We start from the raw sequence: 10443 nt of genomic DNA on the forward strand, positions 1-10443 counted from the left end.
TAAGCTCAGGTAGAGATAATATATTGAATATTCTACAACCAAAACTTTCACACATTATTTACATAGGTATGTATATTATAATGCAATTAGAAAAATTCTCAATTATTACCTAGAGATCTCAGTGATAAATGCATATTGTAATATTTTCAATGTTTACATAATTATGTAATTTTATCAGAAGAATCGTCATTCTCACTCATTATACAATACACAGTGGTTGGGCCATTTATGTTCCCATTCCACTCCTTATCTCCTCACCCACCTTCTAATCCCCAGTGTCATTGTCACCAGACAATCAATAAGTAATTACGGGTGATGAGAGACGGTGTTACAAAGAACATGCAGTTGCACGTCGACAACGAACGCGTGCGGGCTTCTAATAGCTTTCCGTCGCTTAAGTGATTGACTCAATAGATACAGACTCATTCATAAACTATCATGATCATTCATACACCCTCACATATAATCCATAAAACTGTATCACAAAGTGCGGGATTGTACGAACCGGGCAACCCTAAAGAACTATACCGCGTGAGCGAAAGTTTAAACCAGACCACGAACCCATCATACATCATCACAAATGTCAGTATCTGCCACTCTGTTCCATCGCCACCACCTTTAGATCCGACCTCCTCATCATCCCTTAAAATAATTACAGTCCACTTAAAAACTCAACCACACAGTGTTATAATATATAATATGTTATGCACTACTGTAAATGGATTTACACATATATAGATTGTCTAGATGTCGCGTGTCTCGCCGCGATACGGCGCGAGTGCATCTGGTCACATGTACCTCGACCGCGCGCAAGAAGTGACACGCGGCGATTACATTTGGACGGCTCAATTAAGTTACATGTATCTAGAATGCGTGCGAGTTTATCGTGCCATCTGCACAAGGCCTTGGTGAGATATTTTGAGTGGCTGCATTTTTTTAGATTAATATTCAGTTGAATAATAATATTAAGAATTTTAAAATGAGCAATATTAAATTGAATAAACGTCCTGATTTAATTCAACATTACATATTTAGACCAAGTAGTTCTCTGATAATTCTTAGTTAAATTTAACTAACGTACTGAACATCTCAAAATATTATTTTGCATAATTTTTCACTGTAACTTTAAGGTAGGTATCAACATAACGTATGCCTTATTATTCACTTGGTGTAGTGAGGTCAAAAAAATAAACTCGCGTTTATAGTATAATACTGAAAGCCTATTATTATATAAGCTCCTTCCCGTCTTCGGGAAGATATTGGAAAGATTGATAAACAGCAGGATTGAGTCCCACCTGTCGGAAAACTGTCCAATCTCGCAAAGAAAATTTGGGTTTAGACCCGGAAAGTCCACCGAGGATGCGATTCGCTTTGTGATCAATTCTGTGGAGAGCTCTGGCAAGGACCTCGTTGCCGGGATTTTTCTCGACATAGCGGGCGCGTTTGATACTGCGTGGTGGCCCTTGGTTCTGGCAAAGCTTAGGCTGAAACAGATCCCCGGGGACCTCTTTGCCTTAGTTCAAAGCTACTTCAGCAATAGGGAGATAACCTACGACTCCGGCCCCAGCCTGATTCACAGGAGGACCACCATGGGGTGTCCCCAGGGCTCCGTCCTGGGACCCCTTCTGTGGAACATTCTGTTTGACGACGTTCTGTCCCTGCCACTGCCTCCGGGCTGCACGCTCGTTGCGTACGCCGACGACTTGCTCCTGCTTGTTGGGGCGACCAGCCGACCGGTACTTGAGCGTGCAGCCACGGACGCCTTGGGCAGAATCCTTAATTGGGGGTTGCTTAACAAGTTGACCTTTGCCCCGAGCAAAACGGAAGCTGTCCTCCTCAGGGGTAGTTCTCGGGTCAACATAACTCGACGGCCGCCCACGGTTCGTTTTGGCCAGACCTCAGTGCGTTTCTCCGAAAGGGTTACGTATCTGGGAGTAATTCTTGATGACAAGCTGTCTTTCGTTCACCACGCCAAGACGGCCGTCTCTAAGGCCAATTCGGCCTATCAGAGAATGGCCCGAATAGCGGGCAGCAATTGGGGACTTAAGCCTAGAGCCCTTAAGGTTGCATACTTGGGATTAATTTTTGATGGCCTCAGGGCGGGCAAAGCCCCCAGACCTAATGGGATCAGCAATGTGATTGCCAGAAGGGCGTGGCTTCGAGCACCTCATGAGATAGTCGGGCTGTATGCTAACTGCATGAACAGGGGCATCTTCCCGGACTGTTGGAAGAAGGGTCTCCTTAGGATTATACCTAAGATGAGCACACAACCACCGCATGACCCAAAAGCGTACCCTCCAATCACTCTTCTGCCAGTGCTGGGTAAGATATTGGAGCGGTTAATCAGCAGAAGACTGGAGGACCACCCTGAGAGAATCTACTCTATCTCGGAGAGGCAATTTGGCTTCAGACCCGGCAAGTCTACTGAGGACGCTATCTGATTTGCACAGAAATTTGTTGAGGACTCAGAAGGAGTTATTGTGGCAGGCTTCTTTTTGGACATAGCCGGTGCCTTCGACACCGCATGGTGGCCATTAATTCTATCTAAGCTTCGGCTCCGACAGATCCCGGGGGACCTCTTTGCCCTAGTGCAAAGCTATTTTAATAAAAGGGAAGTTATATACGACTCTAGCACTGAATTGATTTACAGGGAGACTACCATGCGGTGTCCGCAGGGTTCCATGCTTGGCCCCTTGCTATGGAATATACTTTTTGACGATGTTTTGACGTTACCTCTGCCACCGGGCTACGCGCTCGTCGCGTACGCTGACGACCTTCTTTTACTAGTTGGCTCGTCGAGCCGTCCGACACTCGAGCGCGTAGCTAAGAACGCATTATCGAGAATCCTTAACTGGGGTAAGCTTAATAAGCTTGCATTTGCACCTGGCAAAACGGAAGCTATCCTCCTAAAGGCCAGCTCAACGATAAACATAAATAAACGATCACCCGCAGTGCGCTTCGGCGACTCTGCTATAAGGTTTTCTCGAGAGCTGACCTACTTGGGGGTCGTTCTGGACGAGAAGCAGACCTTTTTAAAGCATGCTAAAGTAATTGTGGCTAAGGCCAACTCAGCCTATCAGAAGGTTGCTCGCCTGGCGGGCAACAATTGGGGCCTTAAGCTTCGAGCCCTGAGAATCGCCTAAGAGGCTATATTCATGGGCATCGCTGGCTATGCCTCCAGCGTGTGGCACACCAAAGCTTAGCGGACAGAGGGCTGCTTTGATTGGCCTTACTAAGGCCTATAGGACTACATCTTCGGATGCCCTGGCGGTCCTTGCGGGGGTCTTTCTCCTCGACTTGCACGTTCAAATTAGAGGATCGATCACTCTCCTTATGAGGAGGATCAATACAACTCTTGCCGGTGTCCCTCTGATACCGCCATCGAGAGTAGAGGGCGTGAGCTACAGAAAGACTGTATCTGAGCTGGTCTACAAGACCGCATATGCGGCATGGCAGGCGAGATGGGTGGCCTCCTCTAAGGGCCGCCAGACTTTTCTATACTTTCCAGATGTCTCGGTGAGACACATGACGAGGAGACTGGTGCCGACCCACTGGACTAGTCAATTCATGACTGGCCATGGAAACTTTGCGGCCAAACTGCAGGGGTTTGGTTTGTCAGGACATGGGTCGGGTTGCTCATGTGGACACGACCAGCAGGACGCAGAGCACGTCCTGTGGGACTGTCCACTTACAGGTGGAGTTGTTTTCCCGGGTCCGACCCCATTCGGGCCCAATAGGACACTCGGACAATTTTGCGGCCTTTACTAAATTTGCCAGAGCGTACGGGGGGCGGGACACTCTCGACTCTCCTTGCGACTCCTCAAACTAAAGTCACTCTGATAGTTGCCATATAAATTAAAATCATGCATTCGCACTTCGGTGCAAGGTTGCATCGCCAGTCCCGTGCGGCTCTGCTCGGGACAAAATGAGGGCTTAAATTATTTGATCTGGCACACGTAAGGGTTATGTTAGCCGGCCGCGTATGACGTGGCTGCATATACATAACGGTAGCGGAGGTGGGAATTTTACACACCATGTAGTTCATCTTACACGTCTTGTTTTAGTTTTTTATTCAAACAGCGAAACAGAATACCATGGTAGTGAATCTAGTATTGAATTTTGAGTTGAATGAATGCTCAAAGTGTGTAAAAGAGGGGTTTTTCTAGCCGAGAGAAAACGTCTTTCATAATAAAAATGAACATAATAGTATATTGACTTCTCAGTTGCAATAACAAAGATACCAGATCGGATATTAGATTTTTCTGAAAGTGCCGGAAGCCACAATGTTTTTAACCGGTTATATGCCTTCAGTGAGTACTCTCGCTCTGCGAGGCCGTAATCGACAGGTCGCACGTACAAATTTTGTGAGTTATCTGGTCCGACTTTAAACTCCAATTACTAGCCACTGTCGATTGATTTGCATATTATAAAAAAAACACACACAGTGACATCTGTTTGAATAATAATTATTATGAAATTATATGATAATTATAAATTATTATGAATAAGCCACAAATTATCGGTATTAAAGCGATTGTAGTAAGAAAGTTGCTTTACATTTAATGTAAGTGGTTAAAAATGTATGGCTTATATCGTGAGGTATAAAAGGGTTTAAATATAGTGCATCGCCTCTATAGATATTGTCAGGATTCCTGTGAACCTCTTTCTTTAAGTGCGTAAAATATCCCTTACTTCTTTGGACTAACAGTGACAGCTTATCGGATACACTCTGCCATACCCACATAAAATATTCCAGGCCATTGTTAATATTGAAAATACCGTTTTGGCAACATTTTTCTTAACGGCCCACATGCTCAGCGTAGGTCAAAATGGAGCTTTTATGGTATTTTCAGAACATAACCCTGGACATTTCTTAAACGTTGTAGATAATATATTTATATAATTTTAAAGCCTTATTATCCTTTTTATTTATTTTAAACATTTGATTACTGCATAAAGTATTTTTATTACATAAAATAGTATTCTTTTAAACCTCTCGCTCTAATGTTTTAGAATATACCTAGTCATATTTCAGTACGTCCACGTTTAAAGAATGTCCAGGGTTATACTCTTAAAATACCATAAAAGCTCCATTTTGACCTACGGTGAGCATGTGGGCCCTTAAGTATCTCGGAAGTTTTTTCAATACAGCTTAATAGGCCCCTGCTGAATTCAAATTGGCAATACCCGATGCGGGTAGAAGAATTGTTTTCAATAAGGTATTTTTCTGAAGCAACACAATTATCCTTTGACTTAATATTAAGTTTAGTAGAGTAGTTTGCGTGCCAAAGTTCTTAAAGAATCCTCGATAGTAATAATTGCGAGGTATCGATAAAGGCATATGAGAAAAAAAGTATCATGGAAATCACATCAATGGTTTGTTTGATATAATATGGCAGATAATCGTAGAATTTGAAATTCGCACGTTCATCTTGATTAACCCATAGCTTACGGGCCGCACAAAATTGTGTTTTTGCTAATTAATTTTCAAATGCAAATTAACACGTTAATCACAAAATTAATGAAAAGGGCCCGTAAGCATTGTGTTAATCGGTTTGTTGCTCATCTTGACTTCTTGAACTTGGCTTGTCTTGTTGGAATATTAGTTTATTTAGAGAGCTTTTGATGCGTCAGCCACTTTAATGTCTAATCTATTGTCTGATGTAAATAGTTATTGAGATTGGCTATTGCATTACACCCAAAACGTTGAGGAAAAATGGAGGTGTGATAATCCTGCAATCCGTTACGATAATATACAAGCCTTAAAACACCATTAAAATAGTTTTGTTTGACAGCGTGTTATGATAATATATTAGTGAAAATATTATACTTGATAATAAATAATATAAAAACGGATAATAGCAAAATAATATATGGATAAACAATATCTATGAACCGTTCATTTTACTAGTAAACTGCTCCTTCTTGCAGGATAAACTGAAACGATATGGGGAATAAACATGGGAAGTATTTTAGATAAGCAAACGCGGGAATGGTGATATGTGGCGAAATGCTTTTAGTTTCCGTTCCAGAATTTTCATACCGATCTCCATCTAACTCGTAATAATGCAAAATTTCGTGGAAGCTATATTTATTATCATCGCAAAACAAATTTTAACTTTTCAGTAAGACCTACATTTAAAAATACCTATTTGAAATATAAATCTTAAATTTAACTATGGTATCAATGATAAACAAATGCTTATATACCGCGTTTACATAATATGTCAATTGTTGTTGATTATTAATAATTATATATTGAATAATATAACAAATACAAAATTTAATATAAATATTACCACATATTGGTTTAAATTTAATCCATAGTCGTGGATAGTGGGTTAAGATGGTATAGGTACATCATTCAAAAATAATTCAAAGGCGTTCTGTAACAAAGATAACACCATATTAATTATGACAGCTATATTGTTTCTATACCAAAAAAACATTTATATTTTATTTCTTGTTCGATTTTTATATTGTTAAATATTCAACAGACAGTTGATCAACAAATAAAAATCTACATGTAGGAACACGGCATTATGAAAAGGAGAAGGCAAACATTTTTTCTGGATCAATTATTATAGTAAGTTATATTATAAATAGTCTTCATAAATTTAAATATTATATAATATTTTCGGTACAGTTCGGTTATGAGGAATACAGCGGCAAACACATTTTGAAAATAGCCAATATACTGGATTATTTGTTAGGTTAAGCTAACCAAACCTAACTTAATCTACCCAACCTAACCTAACCTAAACTAATCCAAACTAACAAATAATCCAGTATATCGGGTATTTTCAAAATATGTCTTTCGCTGTATTCCTCATAACCTAACTGTACCATATTTTCCATTTTCATCATAGCATACCTACTTAAACTATTATAGGTAGTTTGGCTTAGGCATGGTTTGTTTGATTTTTTTAAAAAAATAACAAGCACCATCTGCAAATTGTATTCTTAGTTTAATGAAAACATATAAGTATGACTGATAAAGTTTAGTGTGCACTATTTCTGTCGAATCTTAACAGCCTATCTTCACCTCTCGTGACTGCTAGGTAGGTATAATTTTCATTTAAATTCTCTATTTTCTGTCAACAGGTTAGTCTATGCCACTGATACCTAGCATGCATAAAGTTTATAAAATATAATATATTACTTTGTACGGCTATACTAACTTGAAAACGTGTTTAAACTTTTCGACGCCATACTTTTTCGATTTCCTCCTTGAGTAGGTAGACACCTAAGTTTTTGAATAAGAAAACTTCAAACGAGTAATATTGCATGTGAATACAAAGTAATCAAAAAGTAACAGGTCTGTTGACATGACAATTTTTTAGTTTGTAATATTGTTACCAAGTGGAAAATATTTTATTCTTATTGATATTAATGTTCCATATTTACTCTATATAAGTATAATTATTATTGTTATATTCAGTTATATCTACCACTTACCTTATTTTTAATAATAATGTTAACCCAGGGCGATAGAGTGCTGGATGAAAATCTTCTCTTGTTTCATTCAGTCTTCTCTGTCCGTAGTTTTTCGCTGCTACGTACTTACATTGCTAGTTCATCCAACTAGAGGTGGTTTTCATCACATTGAAGTTAATGGCCCCACCAAACCACCCCGCCCCGCACCACACCCAGTCCTCATCAGGCGTATCATGGGATCCTATGTTAGGTTGTGAAGCATATTTTTTTATGACTGGGAATGTCTCAGGAGCAGTAAACCAAGACTAAGGTCACCATGAACTCAAGTGTGCTTTGACTGAATATACATGACTTTAAGTTAAGGTACCCATGGGAGAGATGAGTACGTAGAGGTAACATTAAAAATTGTAGTATGTAACAAATTAAAGCTAATACATAACTGCCGACCATTATAAGTGAAGAGATCTTCACTTTCACAGTATGACGCCGCAAAATTGGCCTTTTTGGCGACCAGGTCAGACGGTCAGATGGGCCCAATAGCTGGTTGAACCGACTTGAGCAGCTCTTCCTTTTCCGTACACATTTTATGACATCCCCAGTGGATGTGGTTTACATCCTGTATTTCTCCGCCACATCGGTAATAAGACCGAGCTCAAAGAGCCTACCAGCGAAGTCACCATGTCTTGTCAAGAATTTATTAGTGTAATGATCTACAGTCAAAGCGGTTTTCTCCATTCGCCATTTGATATATTTAGAAAGAAACATAATATATGTATTTTCATCACAACGCATAGACCTTGTCCAGATGGCGCTATTTAACTCGCGCGCAATCCAGGTACATGTGAACTCATTGAGCCATCCACATGTAATCGCCGCGTGTCACTTCTTGCACGCGGTCTATGTACAGATGATCTCATCGAGCTGTTCAAATGCACTAGCTGCCTATCGCGGCCAGACACGCGCCTTCTGGGCAAGCACTTAGTGTACGACTTCGGTGGTTTTATGTCGTGCGGTGTGCATGTTAAATAAATGTACACAGAGAGTAGGCTGCACGCTCCGTACTGCAAACGCCGCCACTGAGACCTTACGCTAACTCATAACACCGTTCAGTACCCGATACTATTGTTGTCTTTCCGCATTATATTAGCCCATGCAGAGTACAGATCGAACATGGAGAATTTGTGAACTACTAGTTCGTATAACATTTTATTAAATGACGAGTTCTTCGTTGAACATTTCACCGTGGAATACATTGTACGTATCTTACAAAATGCGGCGATAGTTTGCAAATAGTACTGTTCCAAATAGATTAACCCTAACCTAACCTAACCTAGTAAAGACATCTCATACAACTCGCCACATCGTTGCTATAGGATTGGTTTGCTGAATATCCGTTTTTTTTTACAATTTACAATACAACGTTTACAATTTAAATATCTCCATGTATTTAAATATAGGATTATGAAATTTGTTTTTGTCTCCTGAACATTTGGTCTATTCGGGAAACCAATTATTCTACAGCGACGACATGTTGTAGCATACGTACGAATATACTCCACGGTGAAATGTTCAACGAAGAACTTGTCATTTGATTAAATGTTACACGAACTCATGTTTCACGTACAGCGGCGCACGAATAAGTGTCCTGTGGGGAACTGTTTACGTACAATTTTCGGGATATGGTCGTTTTGATGCCTTTTTTCTCAATAAAAAAATCAATATTTCATCGTCTCATATCGACGAACAGAATTACTAAAAATATCGCCATTTTTAAATTGAGTACCTATAATAAAACCATATTTTGTACCTGGATATTTTTTATCATATCCGATTCTAAGATCATATGAAGCCTTCATAGAGTAGAGATTGTATTAACAGATATATATTTTTACAAGAAATTTATGTTAGCCACCTGCTCAATGTGTTTGGTCCATACCCCGTTCAAACACACGTAGATAAATATCATGTTGAATTTTCCAGACCCCTGATTCGAACCCGGGACTCACGACATTATAAACTGACGCGATGGCCACTCAAGTCATCGTAGGCGTCCTTGGTTATGGCACTTTTTAAACGTATCTGCTTGTTGATACGTGTAATATACGTATATTTATATTATATTTTTTTAAATAAATAAAATCACATTGTGTTATGATTTAGATTAGTAGCTTGTAATTGACTCATATTTTTTGAAAAAAAAATGCAATATTATTTACTATATGTATCTAAACAAATATTATTTTCTCAATATTCATTTTTCCAAATTCAATACGATTTCTACAGTTATTAATCAAGCATAGTTCCCGAAGATACCACGAATTCTTCATTTTTTTAAATTTACACTGCACAAGTGTATGTATGCTCAATATGCATCTTTCCATCCCACATTGTGCTACTCTTAAATTTTTAGATTCATCTTTCATTGTGGGTCATATACTTTCCTATATTATGTGCAAACACTGGTAATATTTAATATAATGGCAGGTCATGTATATTATAGATACCTACTGGGTTTTAATATATTTTGAATAATTTATTTATAAGACACTCAAAGCGTTGCGATCTTTTTGCTCACATCTATGTAAGGCATACTGAAAAACTTTAATCCGACAATAAAATCCAATTTTTAAAAATATTGACTAAATGACCAATAATTTTTATAATTATTAATAATCTACGATGCCACTTTTACACATCCGTATAATATTGTGTTACATCAAATATTTATATAATATTAATATTGTAGGTTTTAAGATTTCAAAAGAAATAGGGGCGAGGACATTAAATTTATCAACAAAGTATCAGCTCTAATGAAAAACAAGGACCATGTCAAAAGAAAGGGACAGCACACAAATGTATTAGTCATCTCTTTCACACCATCTCGTGCGGAGCTTGCGGCTGTAAAAAGACTTACTTCACTTCACTCTAACCTTGACCTCACACCAGTAAGGATCTCCTTGGTTCTTCAGCAACGTATTGCTGAACAACCTTTTATTTAACAAGTTG

Source organism: Rhyacophila brunnea, unplaced genomic scaffold (genome assembly GCF_057557595.1).
Source record: "Rhyacophila brunnea isolate RB1 unplaced genomic scaffold, BYU_Rbru_1.0 scaffold_16, whole genome shotgun sequence".
Classification (NCBI taxonomy): domain Eukaryota; kingdom Metazoa; phylum Arthropoda; class Insecta; order Trichoptera; family Rhyacophilidae; genus Rhyacophila; species Rhyacophila brunnea.